This window comes from Protopterus annectens, chromosome 14.part0 (assembly GCF_019279795.1).
Source record: "Protopterus annectens isolate FY-2018-M chromosome 14.part0, PAN1.0, whole genome shotgun sequence".
Taxonomy (NCBI): Eukaryota; Metazoa; Chordata; order Ceratodontiformes; family Protopteridae; genus Protopterus; species Protopterus annectens.
This window is the reverse complement of record NC_056748.1, coordinates 839,018,028-839,041,658: the sequence shown is the minus strand read 5'-3', so window position 1 is coordinate 839,041,658 and position 23,631 is coordinate 839,018,028. Positions and strand designations below refer to the sequence as shown.

General features: G+C 43.2%; 1 protein-coding gene across 1 annotated transcript in view; it reads left to right on the top strand.

Annotated features, from left to right (window-relative positions):
- The window catches only part of WAPL (WAPL cohesin release factor), a 3,318,690-nt gene that overhangs the window by 2,788,606 nt on the left and 506,453 nt on the right, over window positions 1-23,631 (top strand). The gene's annotated exons all lie outside the window — the stretch shown is intronic.

Sequence of the window (23,631 nt, the reverse complement as noted above, 5' to 3'; positions counted from 1 at the left end):
AGATCTAAACAGCAGTGTAAAAAGGGAGGCATTTATAAAGCTGAATTTACAGTAAGGGCAGCTTAAAATCACCAGTTTTAAAAAGCAGCACAAGGAATGACTGGGTGGGAAATAACTAGGTAGAGTTGCCACCTTCTCTTATACCCAAAGTGGGACATTTTTTGTAAAAACATGAGAATTTTGCAGGACAAAATATGCCCACAGCCAGTGCAAAGTATAGCACTTCACCCTTTTGCCCAAAGAAAAGCTTATTCTTGCAGCATTTGAGTTGCTTATGCTATTTCATGTAATATTTAGTGTTTCGGATACAAAATAACTGTTTATGCAACTGTTAAAGAACATTCAGGAAATATTTTTTGTCATAAAATCTCAGGACAGTTGCCATTTTTTTATTTTTTTTTGTAGGACACAATTGCCCAAAGAGGGACTGTCCCTCACAAAGAGGAACAGGTGGTAACCCTATCTAGCAGGGAGTCACCAACAGTGCTTGTAGTTTATGCAGGCTTTGAGTCTTATCAGAAAAGACAAAGACTCAGAAGTTCCTGTGTATTTAAGTATCACTCAAGAAACAAATTAACCAATGGAAAAATGGAAAATGTGCAGCCTAGGTAATATAAGTGTCTATCACCCACATAGAACAAAACACCAGGCCAAGCAAATTTCTTAAAACAAAATAGAGCAGTTAAAACAGAAAGCAGCTCACAGACAGAAAAAAAATAGGTTTACTTTCTTCATCCAGCAAGGAGTCTCCAACAGTGCTTGTAGTTTTTGCAGGCTTTAAATCTGATCAGAAAAGAACCCCCCCCCCAATCATCACTTAAAGTGAAAAAAAAAAACATAAGGAGTCAGTGAAGAAAGCATGGCCTTTATTTATAGTAAATATTTAAGCAGTTTTTCAGAAGGATCCTATTTTCTATATAAAAGGGGAAAAACATAGATTACTTGGTTCATAGTCATTTAAAGAAAAGACTTGAGACTGTACCTAGAATTGTTAATACTTGAAGGAGTACAGTTCTCTGTGAGCACTGAATCTGGAACTTATACTTGTCATAGTAATGGTTATTCATGCACTCAGGTGTTCCTGTGACTTGGTTTATAGAAGGAAAACAAAAAGGAAATTTAAAACAAAAGCTTAAGGACATCTAATTGGTACTGTTCAGCATTTTTACAACCGTCATGATGGAGAGTTTCAAGGTTCTTATGTTACAGTTTTCTATCAGTTTAAAGCAGGGGTGTAGCAAGCAAATTCCATTTTGTAGTCACAGGCTCTTAGTGCTACCCCCCTCGGACATCTACCACTTAAATATGGGCCCATCTCTCAAAATGCTACCCCACAAGCCCTTAATAAATGCAAGTAACATTTTCATCTGTCCCCCAAAAAACTATTGAAAGTATTGTTTTTAGATTAGCAATATTGCACCTGTTGTTAAGGGCATTCATGTAGACAGTTTTAGACATATGATTTAAAAAAAGCTATGCCAATATGATGCTCAGAAAAAAAATGTACTCAGTAGAGTACAAAGCTTATGCCTGGCTACACCCTTGGGTTAAAGCCGAAAGTCATGATTTGAGTGTGAAACTTGTTGGGGGGTAAATTTTAAAATGTCAGACTATGGAAGTAGCGGGCTTGAATACCGATTTTAATTGGAAGGCTTTGATGTAATGTAATTATAATCATTTTGTTAACTTGGTGATTATTGTTCCCATTTATGCTATCATTTCTTTTCAGTAGTTCTACCTCAGAAGATGAGTGGGAAAGTACAGCTGTTGTAAGTAAACTTAGCATAACAGTAGATTTTCAAATGATCACTGCTGCAGTAGCCTAGGCTGTGAGGGTTATTATCTTGCAAAGATATTGCAGCCGGCCAGCTTGCAATGCTTCATGGCATCTTCCATGCACGCAAACCATTAGCTCGAGCTGAGTATACTAAAAAGACAGGATTGGGGAGCCAAACCCTTCAGAGCTTTCATGCCCTGAAAGGGCAATGGTAGGAACAACTAAAAAGTCCGAACCCTGGCAGCAATAACACAAAAACAAGGGGAATGGAGGGAGAGAGCAGTGAACATCTATTGATGTGGTGAATTTACTTGCACAACAAACTTTGCTCCTCGTGTTTTTTTTTTTTTCATTGTATACATTTTCAGTGATTTGTGATTTTTTTTTTCCACTGTTAGACATCTACATTACATTCTGTTGGAAAAACCCTTCCTTTTTAGTAGTTTTCCCTTTCTCAACATCACCACTGTTAAGTTCTAACTCATTCCCTCCAGTAGAGCTCTTTTGAGTGTGTACCTTTAAGTCCCAGTGGGTGCGGCTTTAGCCTTTAAAAAATGAAAAAAGAATAAGCACACCCACTACACAACAAAATCCTTTGCAGAGGACAAAGAAAATTGCAGAAACAATACCAAAAATACTGCAAAGGTGAGGCTCCAGGTTCCAAAAATAAGTGAAAAAATAAGTGAAAAAAGTGAAAAAATCCACTGAATCCAAATATCTTGAGCAGCCCAACTTTAATGAACGCACAAGCGCTTTTGCATATAGCTTCATCAGGTGTATAAATATGCTAAAAAGACCACACCTTATATCCTTAGCATCAATATCACATGACATCAATTAAAGTGTGTTCATTAAAGTTGGACTGCTCAAGATATTTGGATTCAGTGGATTTTTTCACTTATTTTTGGAACCTGGAGCCTCACCTTTGCAGTATTTTTGGTATTGTTTCTTTAAAAAATGAAGTGATCACCTTACAGTTCTAACAAATACTCATTGACAGAAGTCCTATATCAGTACAGTTGTGATTGCCATCATACTTGCTTCAAGATAAAATATTCTGATACGTTGTATATAGCATGGTTTTGGAGTTATTAATGCAAATATTAACAGGCAATATGTGACGCCTAGAGGCACAGTAGGAGGTAACTGCATAAATGCCTGCAAGACGTCACTCGGCTGTAATGAGTAAAAAAAAATAATTTCTTAAAATAGATGTGTTTGCTAATTGTTAGCAGTAGTGTTTTTGTATAGTTAGCCATTTGAGTAGTTTGGCCTTTGCCTAGTTGGAGAGGGAGCTATATTGTATTCAATTCAACTTCCTTTAACCTCTTTGTTGTGATGCTTCAGGTCTTACAGAAGATCACATGATGTGGACCTTTTTCAAAACACAGAGAAGGGTGTTTTCTCATTCCTTTCAGTGTCAACGGTGGACAGGGCTGGTCCACAATCCCTTGTATTAGCTACTTCCCCATTGTGTTTTTTTTTTTTTTTTTTTTTTACACCAGTAGCGAGGAAGTCAATCCTGTACCCCCAAGTGTGTTCATTCGGCACTGACCGTTGGTTCTGGCTGGACACTTGAAAGGTATGATCCAACACACACAACTCAGACTTTTCTGTGCCAAGTTTGTCTCTGGACTGATAACCAAACCCAGCACTGTCTCTTTGGCAACTTCATCAGAGTTGTCTCGTACTGCATGCTTGTTGGTTTTTGAGATTTTCACCTGGTACTCTCCTTGAATTCTTCCACCTTCTCTGCTTTGTGGATGTGCTGCTTGTTATCACCCATTTCTCCCTTGGAAGAAGCAGATCTGGTTACTGAAACAGGTTATTTTGATCTGGCTGAGATTGGTGTGGCTTTTCAGGTTATTGGAGAGGATCATTTAATCGCCCTCGAGGTTGGAAATTCAGACTTGTATGAGGATGGCTCTGCCCCATGTCTCCCTTCCATGTCTCAGTCACTGCATACATCCATGTGTCAGAGCCAAAAGTCATGACTCAAAAACACTGCTCAACAGCAAGAGGAGTCTGGCCATACCAGTCCTCCTAGATGTTCTAAGGAAGAGTAGGATGTGTTATAGAAGATGTATTGACTCCTCATCAGAGTTTATCACTTCAGACACCAGTTGGGAAGATCAAGTGCATCCCCCTCTAGTCCCCTGCAGAAGACAACACTTTGGGCAAAATCCTGTAGCTCATGCAGAAGAGGAAATCTTGGCTTACAGACCCATCCCCTCAGGATAGAGAGATGGTCTTTGAAGTCTATGGCTCAGTACCCTGCACTACTTTGGATGGTCTCGCCAACAAGACTGTGAAATCGATCTGGACAGTAGAAGCTCATCGCAGAAGCCTGAGATGTGAATCAGTGTGTCAGAAACTGGACAAAATTCTTAATGCCCCCCCCCCCATGACAGAGTCCGTTGGCTGATTCCAGTATTGTAGCAGCAGCTGCTAAGAAAGAGCTGAATGAGGATGCAGCCATTGTCCCTCAGCCCAGTAAGGAATCCTGGGCTGTGGACAGATTAGGGAACTAGGCATGTGCTTCAGCAGATTGGCACTGAGGGTCTTGAATTACGCCACTCATATGAATCATTTGCAGAGATGTTTGGCACAGCAAGCAATTGGCACTCTGAGAAGATCCCCAACATCAAACTCCAGAATGTAGCTGGAAGCTTTGCCGAGTACAGTTATAAATATTGCCATCCCCTTTATGTGGCTGATATATAACACGGCTTGATGGAACAGTTTGGCAGCAGGAGCAGGCATTGCAGTGAGACATCAGGCTTGGCTTGTGCCTGTGTGACTTTGTGGACAACTTTAAGACATCCTCTGCTAATCCCCCATAACTGATCATCCTATTTTGATCCTTTTGTAATAGGGGGAATGCAGGTGTGAATAAGATAGCAAAATGCTGTCTGCCTTTGGAGTTAAACTTAAGAACCCACAAAGATAATACAGTATGAACCAAATAGGTCCCAAATCACACTGGTTTACGAGGTCCAAACATCAGCCATTTGAGTCAACTTCTATCAGGGTTGGCCATGGCAGAGGGAGCCCTTTCAATTGATGCCGACCCAGAGGCTGAGGGATCCACATTTCCAGGGATACAGTGATGATCTTCGTATTTCACTGTTGCAGTCATTTCATTTGGGTTATCTGCTTGCAGGTAGCCCTCAGTCGGCCGGATTAACAAGGTCTAGGGTTTTGCGTTGGTTGCTGTCCCTTTCTTCCATGACATCAGGGGTATAAAACATACAGCCAACGCCATTACATCAGTCTTTCTTGCCGTGCGGTGCCCGAAGCAGAGGGGAAGGCTATTTCAAAGCAAACCATTTCTAATTTTTTGTAACAATGAGATAAACACCTTTGACTTGGTGATGGAACTTGTTTTAAAAAAACAATTTTGTGTACATAGACGGATATTACTATCTTCTAAGGAAAGGGGTGGCAATGGGGGCCGCTTGTGCCCCCATTTCTGCCAACATTATGTTAATATGGGTGACTAAATACATTTTAAATTCTTTTGCCCCCCTCCCCTGGAGTTTTTACCTCAGGTTTCTGGATGACATAATTATTTTTTGGAAGGAATCTGAGGTTGAACTACAACACTTCGAGTATCCTAACCAAGCCACCACCTTTTTGAAGTTTAGTGCCACATGGGGTAAAAATGACATTTGTTACTTAGATGTCCATCTTTCTAAGGACATTGTGAGGAAAAGATTTGTAAGCTAAATTTTACAGAAAACCTACTTTTTCAAACTGTTACTTGCACTTTGATAGCTGCCATCCGTTACATCAGAATAAAGGCTTGGTAAAGACTCCGTTTGTTCACCTTACCAGGATGACACTTTAAGGGAAGCTAACACACTTTCTGACATGTTTTTATCTAGAGGGTATCCAAAGGCTCTGGTAGAGGCAGTTTATTCTGAGGTACAAAACAAAAGATTTAGGGGTTTTTATACTCAATTTTTGTCTGACCAAGAGACTAGTACACATGTTTTTTTGAGGGTGACTAATGCAGTGGTAAATAATTCCCCTTGTGTATCTTTCATTACCACATACACCCCTGAGTGTCCACAAATTTATAAAACTTTGAATACATACTGGCACATTTTTTCAGTATACATGGAGTTACAAGGGATTCATAAAGAGGGGGTGAGGGTGGTTTACAAAAGAGTGAGATGTTTCAAAGAAATTCTGGAAGCAGCCCCCCAAGACAACAACTTTGTCTCTGTTAGGAGGAAAGGTACTCACAAATGTGGGTTTTGTAACCACTGCAGGTATTTGATTGAACTCGATAAAGTTTATGTAAATTGAATGGTGATTCATATGCATTTTTTATTAATTGTAACAACAAGGACATTGTTTACCTTGCCCTGTGTAAAAACTGTAACTGTTTTTATGTTGGAAAGACACAGCGGCAGTTTAAGGAACGCGTTTATGAACTCTCTCTTGACATTAGGAAGGGTAACATGAACAGTGCCTTGGCAAAGCATGTATCTGAGAACCCTAACCATGAATTTGGGTTTGTAGCCATTGACCATGTTAACAGGGACATCAAAGGGGGGGGGGGTCCCTGGAATGATGTACTAGAACTAAAGGAATTGAAGTGGTAAATTAAGCTCAATGCATGTGTTTTTCCTGGGCTTAATGAAAGCATTTCCATTTTAAGTGTTTTAAAGCTTCGGTCTTTTTATATTTAATGACTTAGTGTTTTTTACTTGCTAAATTAAACGTGACTTTTGGGAGGGATATTTAAATGTAGAGGATTGTGTTAATTTGTTCTGAAGAAGTCTTTTGGATCTACTTTGACAAAAGCGCTTAACTGTGCGCATTAAACTGGTCTGTATTACCTTTGATGTGGCTGGCTCGTTTGTTCCTGTTTTGGTTCTTGGTTTGTGGATAGGTCACAAGTATTTTTTTTAGGTCGGGTTAACAGTATAGGGTTCAGCAAACTCGATCTGGGGGTTGGAAGGTAGTGGAGGTGTATTATGCGTAAGGGGATGAGCTTTGAGCTCAGAGCAGATGCTAGTAAAGTTGCCAGCTCGGATCCGATACGGATCCGTATTCCCAGAGGTTGAAGACAAATGAAGTAGAACTACTCAGATGGAATGTTATGGTGAGTACATAACTTTTTTTTACGTTGATTTTCAGTCAGTTGCTGATTGAATAGTGTTAATTATCTTCCTCCTGTTCATGAGGTAGATAAGACCAGAAAAACAACAGATAAGAATAAACCCCAAGAAGAATTCGGGGGAGGGGGGGTATCTCAGGAAAAGGGATGCCAAGTAGAGTACATCATTGACTCTGAAAGTTTCTCCTTCATGGTCAGATCAGGAGCCATCTTCAGTTCTTATCCCCGTAGAGTCCATTTTGAGCACAGATGAGTTACAGATAAGGAGATTAGGTTAAGCAAATGTACATTGGAGCAGGAACATTCCGTGTTCCATTCCGACCTCTTTTGGTATTCTCATTCTGGTTGCTTAGATCTATAACACGTGCTCAAAGTTAGAACTTGATTGGATGATCAGGTTATTGTTGAGGATGCAGGTAGACATGAGAGTCTTATCTCCCCTTCTCAGTGCTGAGGGTGGAGAACACAGGTCATGCTTCTCCAGTTTTTGCTCTTTCTCCAGTCCACATCTGAAACGCAGTGTACATGGAACCTTTGACAAGGCAACAGTCTCTGAATCTGTCCAACTCTACTTCCAGGTTCTTGGAGAAGAGTGAAACTCTCTCACTGATTTGGTGTCTGGTACTCTATACCGTCTTCAAGGTCCTATGGCTTTGGGTTGTCAGGACCAGTCCCCTCCTTGAAGCCTTCCATTCTGTCTGAGGACTTGTCTTCAACTGGAGCCATCCCTTCTTCTGTGGAGATGGTGCCTGAGCAGGATGGGGGTTCCACGGATCCAGCAGACTTCAGATTCACCTTGCCAGTTATGGAGAGGACAATTTACTCTTCTCAGAGACTTATCAGGCTTCACCGGTCACAGCTGAGCCCTGGGCATCTCTTCTACTGCTCCTTGGCCCGTTCATGTATCCACGGGTCAGACATGAGCCCTGAGCCTCCAAAGGGTAGCCTAAGCACTGGCACAGTCTTTTAAGGACTCAACAACCTGCCATCTGATGTACCTGAAAGAGGACTTACAAAAGGAAGCATTTGGACTCCTCACTGGAGTCTTACATTGGACTTCAATTCAGATGATGGGGCAGGCTCCCCCTTCAGTCTCCAACTTTGGATGTTAACTTTGGCAAGGTTCTGAACCTTATGGACTAGAGGGTTAAGTATCCCACTGACCCCCCCCCCCACCCCCACCCCAAGGAATTCCTCTTTATGGCTTATGAGTCCCCACTCTGGGCCAGTAACCAAGGAGCGTGAATCCTCACCACTGACACTGGAGAGGGACATTCACTTGGAATATAAATGGATACCCTCAGTATTTACAGATGCAGATCTGTCTGCATCAAGCACATTTTCCCTTTAGAGCACACAGGGAACGCGCACAGCCCAGAGTCTGGGTTTCTCTGTCTGTCTCCCTCCAGGTCTCCAGTAAGACTCTCCACTGATACATTTGCAGAGTTAAGTCCTCAGCTGAATGCCCAAGCCAAGTCCACCACCACACACACTGTGAAAACAGGGCTTTGTATCCCTGCTCCAAGTAGCTCGCACACACACTGTGAAATTTGGTTTGCACACACATCTGGTGAAGGCTTGTACAGGTTTACTAACTATGCCTCTTCTGCCCAGACTATAAGATAGTTATTACTGCCACCAAGCACTACAAAGCTAGCTACCTAAGGCTGTTGCAGGGGTAGCCAGTTATACTGTGACTGATAATGGTCACTTCACTACCCCATGTCCCAAGTGTTCTCTCCATCCAGCTGCTTCATTCTGCAAAAAGTGAAACAAGCACATGTAACTTCTGCAGCAGTAGTCAGACTTAACCTATCGCACTACCTAAAGAACTTGTACAGCTGAATTTCACCTGCAGTTGGCAAAGTTCACAAGGAACAGATAACCAAGTTAAATCTATTGAAACAAGCACATGTAACTTCAGCAGCAGTTACTTATCATATCGCACTACCTAAAGAACTTGCACAGCTGAATTTCACCTGCAGTTGGCAAAAGTTCACAAGGAACAAAGTTAAATTTATGTAAGGCAATTTACAAGACTCAAACTAAAAATTTGTTAAGTCTAGTGTGTATTGTTTTGTAGTGTTGAATCTGCTGGAAGGATATCCCCACCCCCACTTACCCACACTCCTAGGCTTTTTACTGCTGAAGATGAAGCTACATTAACACTTCAGCATATTTCACTCTTAAATCAGTGAAATATATCCCTGGAAAGATATTGAAAAGGCCATAGCTATAAAATTAGATGCTGTGGCTCAAGACAAATATTTAGAGTTCAGACACCTTGTCTTTGTATCCATGAACATAACGGTGTAAGAAACCTCTGTGGAAGATTTTCACTCCATATATCTCTAGTTAATCAGTGTATATTAGTCAGAGCCGACAAAAGTAGTAGAAGTAGCGAACTTAAAATCGTCTTAAGTAAAAAAATAAATAAATAAAAAATAAATAATAATAGTAATAATAAATATAGTGTAGTGGGTCCAAAAACAAAATGTAAGAAACTTCTCTGTGTGGAAGATTTTCAGTCCATATATCTCTAGTTAAGTATAGTTGCTGATTTTTTATTTATTTATTTTTTTTTTTTTCTTAAGACGAGTTTAAGTTTGCTACTTCAACTACTTTTGTCTGATCTGATTAATATACAGTGATTAACTAGAGATGTATGGACTGAAAATCTTCCACACAGAGAAGTTTCTTACACTGTTTTGTTTTTGGACCCACTACACTTGTTTAGTGGGTTATTTTGAGACTTCAGGGATAACTCGGAGATTACTTTTTTTTTTTTTTTTTTTTTTTTGTATCTATGAACATTTTACCTCACTGATTGTTTATGGTGGTTAACCATCTGGGGGGGTTCTTCCTGCTCCGCTCACTCTGCTCTGCTGCCCTTCCCCCATATCCTTCCCTCCCCCAGCACCTCTGCTCTTATCCTAAGCAAACCACTCCCCCTCATTCCTATAATCCAGTTAAATACAACTCTACCTTGCCCACACCGGCATTTCATGCACACCTTACCGGTTCTGCTACTTTTATTTAGCCAAACTTATCTGCTCTCCCTTACATCCATCACCTTGAATTTATGCCCTCTGCTATCGTTTTTTGCATCTTACTCTACTTTGCCATCACAATACAATCACCACCTCAAACTATTTTACTTTAGCTCCAGGATGTTCATTGTGTTTCACTGCTGCAGTCATTACACTTGGGTTATCCTGCCATCAGGTGGTCCCGCAGTCGGCCAGAGTTCCAAAGTCTTGGTCTGGCGTCGGTTGTTGTCGCTTCTTCCCTGACGTCAGTGCGCCAGGGGTATATAAGATGCAGCGGACGCCATTTTCTTCATTCTTTCTTGCCGCGCGGTGCCCTGAGCAAAAGCAGTTCGCAAGTGCCGGTCAGCCGACTCCTGAGATTTTCAATTCGAATTTCAGAACCAAAGTCTTCACTAAAGCTAAGTACCCCACTGGGGAAACTTTTTCTTGCCTCAGACCGATGTCAGTAAAAGTTGTTAATTGTATTTCTTGTGGGAAGCAAATACTTCATAAGGATTTTCATTCTTACTGTATTCCATGCCTAGGCCCATACCACGACGTCACTAGTTGTCGGTTTTGTGCTAGATTTAACAAACGCACTATTAAACGTCGGTTTGATTTTGCTCGCCATTACTTTGGCTGAAGGTTTAATTACACCATGCCGTCGGAACAACCGACCGGAATACACAAAAAATGCAAAGACAAGGATAAGGACAGGCATCCGAGGTCCAAAACTGACTATGAAGCCTCTTCTAGGCCAGTCGCCGATTCTCAGTGAAGAGCTTTCGCGGACCCTGACACCCGCTACCTCAGAGCCACAGGCCGCCTCCGACTCCCATGTGGAGATGTCTAGGCCTCTGGATACTCAAGGTGTTGGGCCTACGGAAACTAACCCTTCAGATGGGTCTGGAGCCGCTGAGCAGGCATCGGCTTCTGAGGGTGTTTTCAGACCTTCACAGCTTACCATAAAAACTACAGCCAAGTCTAAAACTCCATTAAAGACAAAGAAGCAAGTGCAGCATTCACCTGGACAGGCCTCCATGCCTAAAAAACAGATGCTCAAAATGGCCGAAGACTTAATTACTCTGATCAGGGGGTCCCATCCCCCTCCTGATAAAAGGCTTAGACAGGATACAGACTATGATTCCTCTGACTAGGTTTCCATCTCTTCAGATTCATCCTCAGACCTAGGATATTCTTTACCCCCCTATGAGGACTCTGATGCTGAGGAATCAATTCCATCAGCCTCTCCGCCTGAGGGACTACTCCTTTGGGGAAAACTTACATACCATGAGGGAGCATTTCCATTGGGAGGGCCAGGATTACTTGGCCTCCAGGAAAAGGCTCAGAGACTTCCTTTTATTACCTCAGCACAGACCCCTTGCTATTCCGCCAGTGTTAGATATTGTGGATGATGTGTATACTGAATCCAGCTTAAATCCTGATTCTTTACCTCCATCCCCAGGTAAGCCTGACAGATACTACATAGTCCCTGACTCTCACAAATTTCTTTATAAAAGCCCTGTTGCTGACCCTGAAACTATTTCTCAGGGACCCAAAGGGGTTAAGGCCTCATCAGCAAAGAATCCAGTCCCCTCTGACAGAGATTCCAGAGCATTAGACAGATGGGGGAAGAAAGTATATACGTCTGCAACTTTAGCAACGAGGGCCTTAAATTGCCAGTTTCACATACTAAAATATCAGCAATTTTTGATGTCTCACTTGAAACAAAAAATGCTTCCAGATTCAGATCCTCCTAATTTCAAGGAAATGCAGGATTTATTGCATGCAGCTGAACAAGTGGGAAAACATACTTTGCAATATGGTTTTGATTCTTTAGAGGTCTCCTGTAGATTAGCAGTTACAAGTTCTGTCAGACAAAACTGCAGAGGATACCTCAGATTCTTAGCTGGTTCAATGCACTATCAATTCTCTGCACTGCCCTTTGTCTTATCTACTGCGCCCAAGGTCTTCACAAAGTGCCTGGCACCAGTAATTGCATTTTGCAGACAGAAAGGAATTCAAATTTATCCGTACCCGGACGACTGCCTGATTCAAGCAGAGAGCAAGGACATTCTTCTAAAGTATCTGGCGTTTGTAAAAAAGTTAAGTTGCCTAGGGTACACAGTAAATGAAAATAAATCAAAACTAGTGCCCTCACAAGAGATAATATTCCTGGGTGCCAGCTTGAATACAACGGCCCAGATGGCTTATCTCATGCCAAACAAGCAAGGACAACTGACTCAATATTTTCAATTGATGGCAACAAGAACCCAACTCCCTGCAAGAAAAATTCTGCAGGCCTTGGGTTACATGGCATCTTGCATACTAATTCCATATGCCAGACTGCATATGAGGAAACTACAATGGTACCTAAAGAGTGTTTGGTCTCAACACTGACAAAGTTTGGAAACAGTTATACCACTAATTGCTTGCCTTCAACAGGAGTTTCAATGGTGGGCTCAAGCTTGTCACCTCAACAAGGGACAGCCTTTTACTCAACCCACAGCCAGGCAAACACTGACAACAGATGCATTGGATTATGCCTGGGGAGCACACATGGCAGGAAAATGTATTCAGGGCAAGTGGCCCGCAGAACAAAGGCATCTTCACATCAATCAAAAAGAGATGCTAGCTGTACAAAATGCCCTTATAGCCTTCAAGGACCTGCTGCATCCAGAACAACTACTACTAAAGACGGACAACACCACAGTTATGTGGTACATAAACAAGCAAGGGGACACTCACTCGTATCCCCTCTGCAGACAAGCCATGACCTTGTGGAACACAGCTCTAAACTGTCAAGTTCATCTGCAAGCACAATTCCTGCCAGGAGAGAAAAACAGACTGGCAGACGACTTAAGCAGAAACATCATGGATCCCCACGAATGGGAATTGAATCCACAAATATTCGGAATGATAACACAGAAATGGTGGAGCCCGGACATAGATCTGTTTGCATCCCCAATGAACTGCCAGCTACAGAAATTCTGCACAAGGACTTAACATCCACAAGCGTGGAAAGTGGATGCCCTCTCATTCAGCTGGAAAAACCTACAAGTATATGCTTTCCCACCACTATCTCTCCTTCCAAAGGTACTCGTAAAAGCCAGGCAAGAAGAGCCAAAGATGATCCTGATTGCACCAGACTGGCCACGCCAGCACTGGTACCCAATCTTAAAGAACTTAGCACAAGGACCACCCTGGATTTTGCCTCAAATCCCACATCTGCTGACTCAGCACAACAATCAGATACTTCACAGCCAGCTAAAGACTTTAAACCTAGCTGCATGGAAGAGTCCTTAGTCAAGCAAGCAAAGCCTCTCTCCAAAGCTGTTACGGATGTCATTCTGGGGACCAGAAAGCCTAGTACCAGGAAAGCCTATTCGGACAAATGGAAGAGATTCTGTGCCTGGAACCAGGCTCACAGCCTTGACCCTCTTGTCCCATATATTCCTCAGATACTACAATAACTGAGATGCTGGACAAAGGCCTCTCCTTTTCATCCATCAAGATCCACGCCTCTGCCATCTCTGCTCATTACAACACGGATCCACCAATTTTCTCTAATCCTTTGCTAAAACAGTACCTCAGAGGGGCTAAAAACATAAGACCGCCCTGTAGAGTACCTACTCCAAATTGGGACCTCAACTTCGTGTTGGAAAAATTAACTTTACCTCCTTTTGATCTAGCTAACAGCAGATTTAAAATATATCTTTTGGAAAACTGCTCTGCTCCTGGCAATAACATCAGCACAAAGAGTTTCAGAATTACAGGCACTAATGGCAGTGGAACCTTTCATCATTTTCCACCAAGACAGGGTGTCTTTAAGAACTAACCCTACGTTTATGCCAAAGGTGGTATCAAGTGTGGCTCTAAACCAAACTATTCACTTGCCAACTTTTTATCCAAATCCACAGAATAAAGGAGAGAGACTACATTCTTTGGACATACATAGGCAGTTACGCTTCTACTTGGACAAAACCAAAGCTTTCAGAAAATCTGAGCAGTTATTGGTAGCATACGCTGCAGGAGCACAGGGAAAAGCCATTTCGAAACAGACTATTTCAAAATGGATAGGACACTGTATACATTTCTGCTATACACACCATGGGAAACCTTTACCTAGCAGCATTAGATCTCACTCCACCAGGGCAACAGCCACTTCAACTGCCTACCTCAGAGGAGTTACCTACCAAGGATATTTTGGAAGCAGCAACTTGGAGTTCTGTACATACCTTCACCAAGCATTACCATCTGCCTCTATACTCTAAATCCAGAGTTGGCTTCGCCACTGCAGTGCTGCAGGGCCTTATAGCCACCCCTAATGCCTTATAGAATCAGCCACCCTACCTCATCTTTGGGATTCTACCCAAGTGTAATGACTGCAGCAGTGTAACACGATGAACATAGTACAGTTTTGTACCTACCATAAATGTAGATGTTCGAATGTATACACTGCTGCAGTCCAGGTTACCCTCCCTCCTTCCCCTCTTGCTTGCTGGTGCGTACCTATGTCTTGTACCCTTTACTACCTATGGGGAGTATTTGCTGATAATTGAAAGTTGTTGATTGCTTTTCTTATGTATGTTTTATTAGCAATTTGTATTGCCTACCTTTTTGGGGCCACCTGACATCTGGGGCAAGAAAAACTGAAGATAATGGCGTCAGCTGCATCTTATATACCCCTGTCACACTGATGTCAGGGAGGAGGCGACAGCAACCGACGCCGGACCAAGACTTTGGAACTCAGGCTGACTGGGGAACCGCCTGACGGCAGGATAGCCCAATTGTAATGACTGCAGCAGTGTATACACTCGAACATCTACAATTACGGTAGGTACAAAACTGTACTTTTCTCACTGCCAGGGACTTTGTGCCTTTGTAGTTCATGGCCTCAAAGATTCCCATGCCCCCTTGAGCCAAGTTGCATGTCAGAAAATTACAGTGGTTCTTGAGGACAGTTTGGATGCAACACTCCCACTGTCTGGAGTTTGTCATCTCACTCCTGTCCTGCTTGAAAAGGGAGCTAGACTGGCAGATTCTTCGGGTTGCAAGGAATGCAGGCCTACCCTTACAACCACTTCTTCCCACTCAAGAGCTGTACAGTGATGCTTCAGATGCAAGATGGGGTGCAACATTGGAATCCTGGAAGGACAGAGATGTCTGGTCTCCAACCCAAACAAAGGAGCACATCAACATAAAAGAAGTAAGGGACTTGATTTTTCCTATTTGCAAGTCTTCAAACCTATGCTTTCCCCAGGGGTTCTAATGTGGTTCACAGGCAACACCACAGTCCTCTTATGTCAGCAGACAGGGGGAACAAATTCTTTTCTCCTGTGCAGACTGGCTTTACAGGCCTGGGAGCTAGTCTTGCAGAGTCAAGCCTCTCTTCAGGCTGTCTAGATCCCTTCAACTCATAATGTTGTGGCAGACGCACTCAGCAGGTCCATGACTCAATACCAAGAGTGGATGTTGTACAGGGGATGTGTTTCTGGATCTGGACCATCAGTGGGGTGTACCTCAAATAGATGTCTTTGCCTTCACCATGAGCAGACAGCTTCCCAAATTTTGTGCCAGGATCCCACATCCATTGGCATGGAAGGTGGAGGCTCTCTCTTTTTCATGGAAGTGTATGATTCTGTATGCATTCCCCCTTCCCTCTCCTCAAAACTGTCCTGCTAAAAATCCAGCAGGAACAACCAGAAATCTTGCTGGTGACCCCCTTTTGGCCAAGATGGCATTGGTTCCCCCCTCTTCTCTCATTTAACCAAGGCAATCGCCACAAGTTACCACACAGAATGGAACTGCTCACACAGGACAAAGGAACTCTAGTACATCCACAGATGTCAAGTCTAAACCTGAACCTGTGGGTGATAGGGTTTTGATTCCCTTCAGACACCTTTTTTCTGAGGACATGCTTCAAGTTCTGCAGGATGCCAGAAAACACAATACTAGGAAATCCTATATTTCCAATGTATCAAAAAGGATTTACAACCACTGTTAGTGGATGTCCCATTGGTTTTGTCCTATCTGTGTGAATTGATGGAGTGGGCTGTCTTACTGTTTAGTTAAAGCACATCTTTCTGCCATCTCTGCATGTCTGCCTTTGTCTCCTCCTTTAGCTTCTAGGTTGGAAGTCACACTGTTCCTAAAAGGCATCCTTCACATCAAACCAGATGTCCTTCAAGGATGCATCTGCAGTCTTTACAAATGGGTTGTCCTGTCGTCAGGCAGCCCTTCGGTCGGCCGGATTCCAAAGTCTGGGTCTGGCTTCGGCTGGTGTCGCACTTCACCCGACGTCATTGCGGCAGTTATTCGGGTATAAAGGCATCAGCCGGCGCCATTTTCCCCAGTCTTTCTTGCCGCGTGGCGCCCGAAGCAGAAGCTGTTCGCAAGTGCCGGTCGGTCAGATCCAGAGATTACCACTACCGAATACTACTTTGAAGACTTCTATAAAGCTAAGTACCCCGTTGGGGACTCTTTCTTGCCTCAGCCGATATCAGAGAAAGTTAATAACTGTTTATCTTGTGGGAAACAAATACCTCATAAAGATTTCCACTCCTATTGCATACATTGTTTAGGCCCAGACCACGACGTAGCAGCTTGTCTAGCCTGTGCTTCTTTTAACCGACGGACGCTTAGACGTCGCTCGGACTTTGCTGAACAGATTTTCGGCTCCGATGTTGCCTACATTATGCCGTCGGATCCTCCGACTACGCAAAAAACGCAAAGAAAAGGACCGACACTCGCGGTCCGCGGTTTCGGCCGAAACCGCGGTTAAGCAAACCACGAGTGTCTCTGTTTCGGCCGAAACCGAGCAAGCGGTTCTTTCTTCAGCCGATAACTTGCCTTCTACCGAGGCCTCTTCTAACTTGGTAGAAACGGCTTCTGAAGTCCAACCTTCTGTTGCGATTTCACAGGATTTATCAGACACCATTCCCCTGGATATTTCTACCCCTGCACGTGGAGCTGCTAGGCCTCCTCCAGCTATGTCTATTAAGGCCTTTGCCAGGGCTAAAGCAGCCAAAGCATCAAAACCTGTGCCTGCCAAGCCCCCCTCTCACAGGCCCAGCACCAGCTCCCATATGCTTTCTTTGGCTGAGGATCTCATCTCTTTAATTCGTGTAGCCCAGCCTCATCCAGACAGGGCCTCTCTTCCTCCTCCAGAAAAGAGGCCTAGAGCAGAGCCCCCTGAGCCAGTATCCACAGATGATTCCTCTGATGACTCAGAACATACAGACCCTCCTGAGGCTTCTTATTCTCCTTACGAAGACTCTGATGCTGAGGAGTTCATCCCTTCAGCCTCTCCTCCTGAGGAATTTTCCTTTGGGGAAACCTTGCATGCTATGAGGGAACAATTTCAGTGGCAGGGCCAAGATTTCTCAGACTCTAGAAAAAGGCTTAGGACCTTTCTACATTTCCCACAACATAGGCCTTTAGCTATACCTCCAGTTCTATCTGTTGTTGATGATGCATTTAATGATGCTTGCACTGCTCCTGATACTTTACCTCCGGCTCCTGCTAAGCCCAATAGGTACTACAGGGTCCCGGACACTCATCACCACTTATATAAGGCTCCTTTTGCAGATCCAGAGACTATCTCCCAGGGCCCTAAAGCTGTAGCAGCTACTTCTTCTAAAACCCCTCCCCTCTGAAAGGGAATCCAGGTCCTTAGAGATGGGGTAAAAAAGTTTACACCTCTGCTACTTTGTTAGCTAGAGCTTTGAACTGCCAATTTCATATGATTCAATATCAAGAGTTTATGCTTGACCAGTTGTCTAAAAGCTGTCCTCTGAAGAATCTTTAGATAAAAGTATGTTCAAGAAATGGTACATAACATACAGCAGGTTAGTAACCATTCTTTAAAATGTGGCTATGATGCACTGGAGGCTTCCTTTAGATCAGCCATGACTGGCACAGTTATCAGGAGGCATGCATGGTTGAAAGAACAGGCATTACCAGACCATGTCAAATCTAAGCTTTTGGATGCACCTATGGACAAGGTCAATTTATTTGGTGCCCCCGCACAGCAGGTACTAAAAAAGATGGAAGAGAAAGCAAAATCTGTGCAAACAGTGAAAGATTTCTTACAAGTTCAACCTCCAAGGTTTAGCAGGAACTGGCCCTCCAAGAATTGGTCCTTTCCGGACTCCTCTAAGGCCCAAAGAGGCAGGAATAGGCGCTCTAGAGGCAGAAACCAATCCAGGGGTGCCTACAGGGATCGCCAGTGGCAGGGTAACAACCAATGAGGCACGGATACAGCCACCACCACTACAACAACTCAATCACAGTGACTTGGCGGTGGCACCGCCTACCAGGGAACAACTAGAAGCACCCTTAGGCGGAAAGCTAACATTATTCTCAAGAAACTGGCACTGCATTACAAGAGAAAAATGGATTTTGCAAACTATAGACCAAGGTTACAGGTTCCATTTCCATACTCTACCAGGAAAGAGAGGAATGCCAAACCTACCACCTACTCAAAGGACAGAAGCTCTAAAACAAATATCTCAATTATTAAGAATGAGAGCTGTGGAAAAGGTACCATCTATGGAGCAAGGGAAGGGATTTTACTCCAGACTCTTCCTGGTACCAAGAAAAGAAAACAAATGGAGGCCTATTCTAGACCTGTCCGCTTTAAACACATTCCTCATTGTTCCAAAATTCAAAATGCTGACCCTACAGCAGCTTCTTCCCATGCTGGGCAAGGAGTCTTGGCTGGTAACTCTAGATCTCAAGGAGGCATACCTGCACGTCCCCATAAGACCAATTTGCAGAAGATACCTCAGATTTCTTGCAGGATCAGAGCATTATCAATTCTCAGCATTGCCCTTTGGCTTATCTACTGCGCCCAGAGTGTTCATGAAATGCCTGGCATCAGTAATCGCTCATTGCAGACTTCAGGGGATTCAAATCTATCCCTACCTGGACGACTGCCTGATACAAGCGGACAACAAAAACAAACTAACAGAAGACTTACAAAGAGTCATCTACCTGCTGCAAGCCCTGGGATATACAGTCAATACAAAAAAGTCAAGGCTGATTCCATCCCAAAGAATAACCTTTCTGGGTGCAGAACTGGACACACCAAAACAAATGGCATTTCTAACTACAGAAAAGAAAGAGCAACTTCCTCTCTACTTCTTGGCATTAACAAAGTAGAACCATCTAACTGCAAGAAAAGTGCTACAAGCTCTAGGCTTCATGGCATCCTGCATAATACTGGTCCCTCATGCCAGGCTGCATATGAGAAAGCTACAGTGGTACCTAAAGAATTTGTGGTCCCAGCACAAGCACAGCCTAGAAACCAAAATTCCAATGATCCCATGCCTGAAGCAAGAGTTCCTATGGTGGGCTCAGGCCTGTCAATCAAACACAGGATTGCCCTTCTGCAAAGGTCAACCAAGACAAACCATCACGACAGATGCCTCAGACCTCGGTTGGGGGGCACACATGATGGGCAAGTGCATTCAAGGCCTATGGACTCAAGACCAGCTGCATCTGCACATAAATCTAAAAGAAATGATGGCAGTAAAATTGGCAATCCAGGCATTCAGATCTTTTCTCCAAGAAGGCCAGTTGATGATAAGGACAGACAACACCACAGTTATGTGGTACATCAACAAACAGGGAGGCACACGCTCATACCCTCTATGCCGGCTGGCACTGGACCTATTGGATGTGGCTCTGAGCTACAACATTCAGTTACAGGCAATTTATGTACCAGGGAAGGAAAACATTCTAGCAGACATATTAAGCAGAACTACAACAGATGCCCACGAATGGATGCTGCATCCGGACATCTTCAAAACCATCACAAGAGAATGGGGATTACCACAAATAGACTTGTTTGCATCCCCATTCAATCACCAGTTGAAGAAATTCTGCACAAGGACTTACCACCCACTTGCTTGGAAGGTGGACTCCCTATCTTTCTGTTGGAAAAGCCTGACAGCATACGCATTCCCACCACTTCCTTTGATGCACAAGGTGCTTCTCAAGATCAAAGAGGAATGTCCGAGGATCATTCTGATAGCCCCAGACTGGCCAAGACAACATTGGTATCCACTGCTGAGGAGCATGTCCCGGGAACAAATATGGACACTGCCCCTGATCCCATTACTGCTGACACAGAACAACTACAACATCCTACATCCAAACCTAAAAACTCTGCAGCTAACTGCCTGGAACATTACATAACAGCAATTAACCCAAATTTATCCCAAAGGGTTAAAGACATAATCCTGGAGGCTCGTAGACCTTCAACAAGAAGGAATTATGCAGCAAAATGGAAAAGATATCTCATCTGGAGTACTGCAAAGGGGCAAGATGTGACACTGGTGAACATAGCCAACATCCTGGAGTACTTGGCGGAGCTCTTCCATACAGGCCTGTCTTATTCTTCCATCAAGATACATGCATCAGCTATTTCAGCAGAATACAGCTTGGATCCTCCTGTCTTCTCGCATCCTCTGCTCAGACAGTTTCTGAGAGGAATTAAAAATGTAAAACCTCCCAGGAAACCTCCATTGCCAGCATGGGACTTGAACTTTGTGCTAGAAAAACTGACTCTTCCTCCTTTCAAACCAGCAGCAACAGCAGAATTACAATACTTATCCTGGAAGACTGCTTTCCTGCTGGCAATAACTTCAGCAAGAAGGGTCTCTGAACTACAGGCATTAATGGCAGTACAACCCTTCCTGATCTTCCATCAAGATAGAGTGTCCATGAGAACAAATCCTACATTTATGCCTAAGGTGGTATCCAGAGTCTCTTTAAATCAGGCTATCCACCTTCCTACATTCTTCCCCAACCCACAGAACAGGGGAGAAAAGCTCTTACATACCTTGGATGTACACAGACAATTACGCTACTACCTGGACAGGACAAAAAAACAATAGAAAAACTGACCAGCTTCTGGTAGCATATGCAACAGGAAAGGAAGGAAAACCAATTTCTAAACAGACAATCTCCAAATGGATAGGAAATTGCATTAGATTTTGTTACTCCTACCATGGAAAGAAAACTCCAGAGAACATCAGGCTTCACTCCACAAGGGCTACAGCCACTACCACAGCTTTCTTACGAGGAGTGGCTACCAAGGACATTATAGAGGCTGCTACTTGGACCTCCGTGCATACATTTGCCAAGCATTATAACTTACCTCTATACTGTAGATCCCGTGCTGGTTTTGCCACTGCTGTTTTGCAAGGGATCCTGACTACACCATAATCTATTCTCATTTCCTCCTCCCCTAGTTTAGCTATGGTATTCTACCCATTTGTAAAGACTGCAGATGCATCCTTGAAGGACATAGTACAGTTTTGTACCTACCATAAATGTAGATGTCCGAGAGGAATGCATCTGCAGTCAGGATTACCCACCCTCCTTCCCCTCTGAGGTACTCCTAGGGTATTTACCAATCTTCAGCTAGCTTGGGGGGATCTATTATGGTGTATTTGTTTGTATATATGTACATACATGCTTATTTTGTGTGTTTGCTCTCTACTATTTGGAAACTTTGGCATTTATCCAAATTTAGCCATCCAAGAGGGCACCTGGCATCTGGGGCAAGAAACACTGAGGAAAATGGCGTCGGCTGATGCTTTTATACCCGAATAACTGCCGCAATGACGTCGGGTGAAGTGCGACACCAGCCGAAGCCAGACCCAGACTTTGGAATCCGGCCGACCGAAGGGCTGCCTGACGACAGGACAACCCATTTGTAAAGACTGCAGATGCATTCCTCTCGGACATCTACATTTATGGTAGGTACAAAACTGTACTTTCCTCCTCCTTGAGGTCTCAGTTTTGTTTTGGAGAAACTTAACACTGGCCCCATTTGAGCCAGCAAGTTGTTCTTCCCTACAACATTTCAACTGGAAAACTGTTCTCGTGGCAGTTACTTCTGGCAGAAGGGTCTCTGAGTTACAAGCTCTAATCTCTACCTTCCTCTTAAGCCTTCTACAGGGATATGGTCTCTCTGTACACAAATCCCTCTTTTATGCCCATGCTGGTTAATGAGCTAACCCTCAGTCAGTCTATCAACCTGCCAGTCTTTTTTCCTTCCCCTCAATCCTCCAGTGAGAGGATTCTGCGCACTTTAGACATGCACAGGTAACTCGGATACTACCTTAACAAAACCAGTCCTATCCATAAGTCTGAATGCTTGTTTGTTTCTTGTCACCCAAGGGCCCTAGATCAACCTGTTTCTAAGCAGACTATCTCCTCTTGGATTTCTAAAGCCATTTCTTTCTGTTACTTAACCAATGGAAAGAGTCTTCTCCTGTGAGGACACATTCCACATGGGCAGTGTCCTCCTCTGGAGCCTTCTTTAAAGGTTTGGACACTTGCTCCATCTTGGAGGCATCTACCTGGTTTTCTGTTCATACATTCACTAAATACAATAAACAAGATGTCCTTTCCAGGGCTGGGTTTGCCATAGCTATTCTGCATGGTTTTGTGGAAAATGCTTCTGTTCCTCCACCCAATTCTTCCTCTACATGGGCTTTGGCACTCTTCCTCATGTTATGAATACTGCAGCATATGAATAGAAGGACGTAGAATAACTGCATAAAATCTTACCATAACCATAGATGTCCTTCTCTTCTGTATTTTGCAGTATTACTTAGTGCCACCCCCCTCACCCCACCCCTCCACCTTTTCTCAATGCTTGCCTGGCCCCTTTTAACATGCTTTCCTCACCTAAGATCAGGCTGGTGCTTTGCAGCATTCAGTTCTGAGATTGGTATGTGCTGACGTCCGCTTTATACCTGGCATCTCTTTATGGGAGTTGTGTAGCTTCACACGTACCACACAGTAGCATTTTAAGACTTTTGTATACTGGCTGGATTCCCTCATGTTATGAATACTGCAGCATATAGAAGAGAAAGACGTCTATGGTTATGGTAAGATTTTACACAACTATCTTTTCCTTCTAGGTAGGCAAGTGCCTCAACCTGCCAAGTTCTATTCTCTTGGTGTTGGCTTTTTCATAGGTATTAGTGGCTGCCCTCTGTTTCATTACTTATCATGCCATCTACCCCCTTTACTTTCACATTACCATAATTGTTTTGTGTGTTGACTTTTTCTCACTTTTTCTTTCACTTTACTCTCTTCCACACTATTGTATGAACTTCTCTTACAACTTTTGACTGACTTCTTCATGAGTGTATTTTCTTCCCTATCTTTTCGGACACTATTCTTTCTGATGTCATTTATGTGCTTTTTTTCTGTCCAGTCCCACTGTTCCCTTTCTTACTTTTCTAGCCAACTCAATACCATTGTAATTCCCCTACTCTGATGCCTTCCTGTTCTCCTTAAATCACCACATATTGTCACTTTTTAAGCTGCATGAGACGCACTGTTGTGCCACATCCTAAATAGCTTACTCTTCTCTCTGTCTTTCCAGTTCTTAAGTCTGTACTGTTCCTTTAATATTTCTTCCTTGTCATGACCTTGGGTATTTCACATTTTAAAATGCATGTGTTGTCTTTTATATTACATATGTATAATTTTAAGGATTGATTCAAGTTGTGACGTTTTGAAAATCCCTGTTTTCATAGCCTTGGGATACAGTAATCCCAGGGGTATTATATAGAAGAAGAGGGTGTGAGACCAAAGCCCCTCTATAGGTAGAAAGGGTTGCTGTCATCTGAAAAAACTAGTTTAGAAATTGTATTTTAGAAATT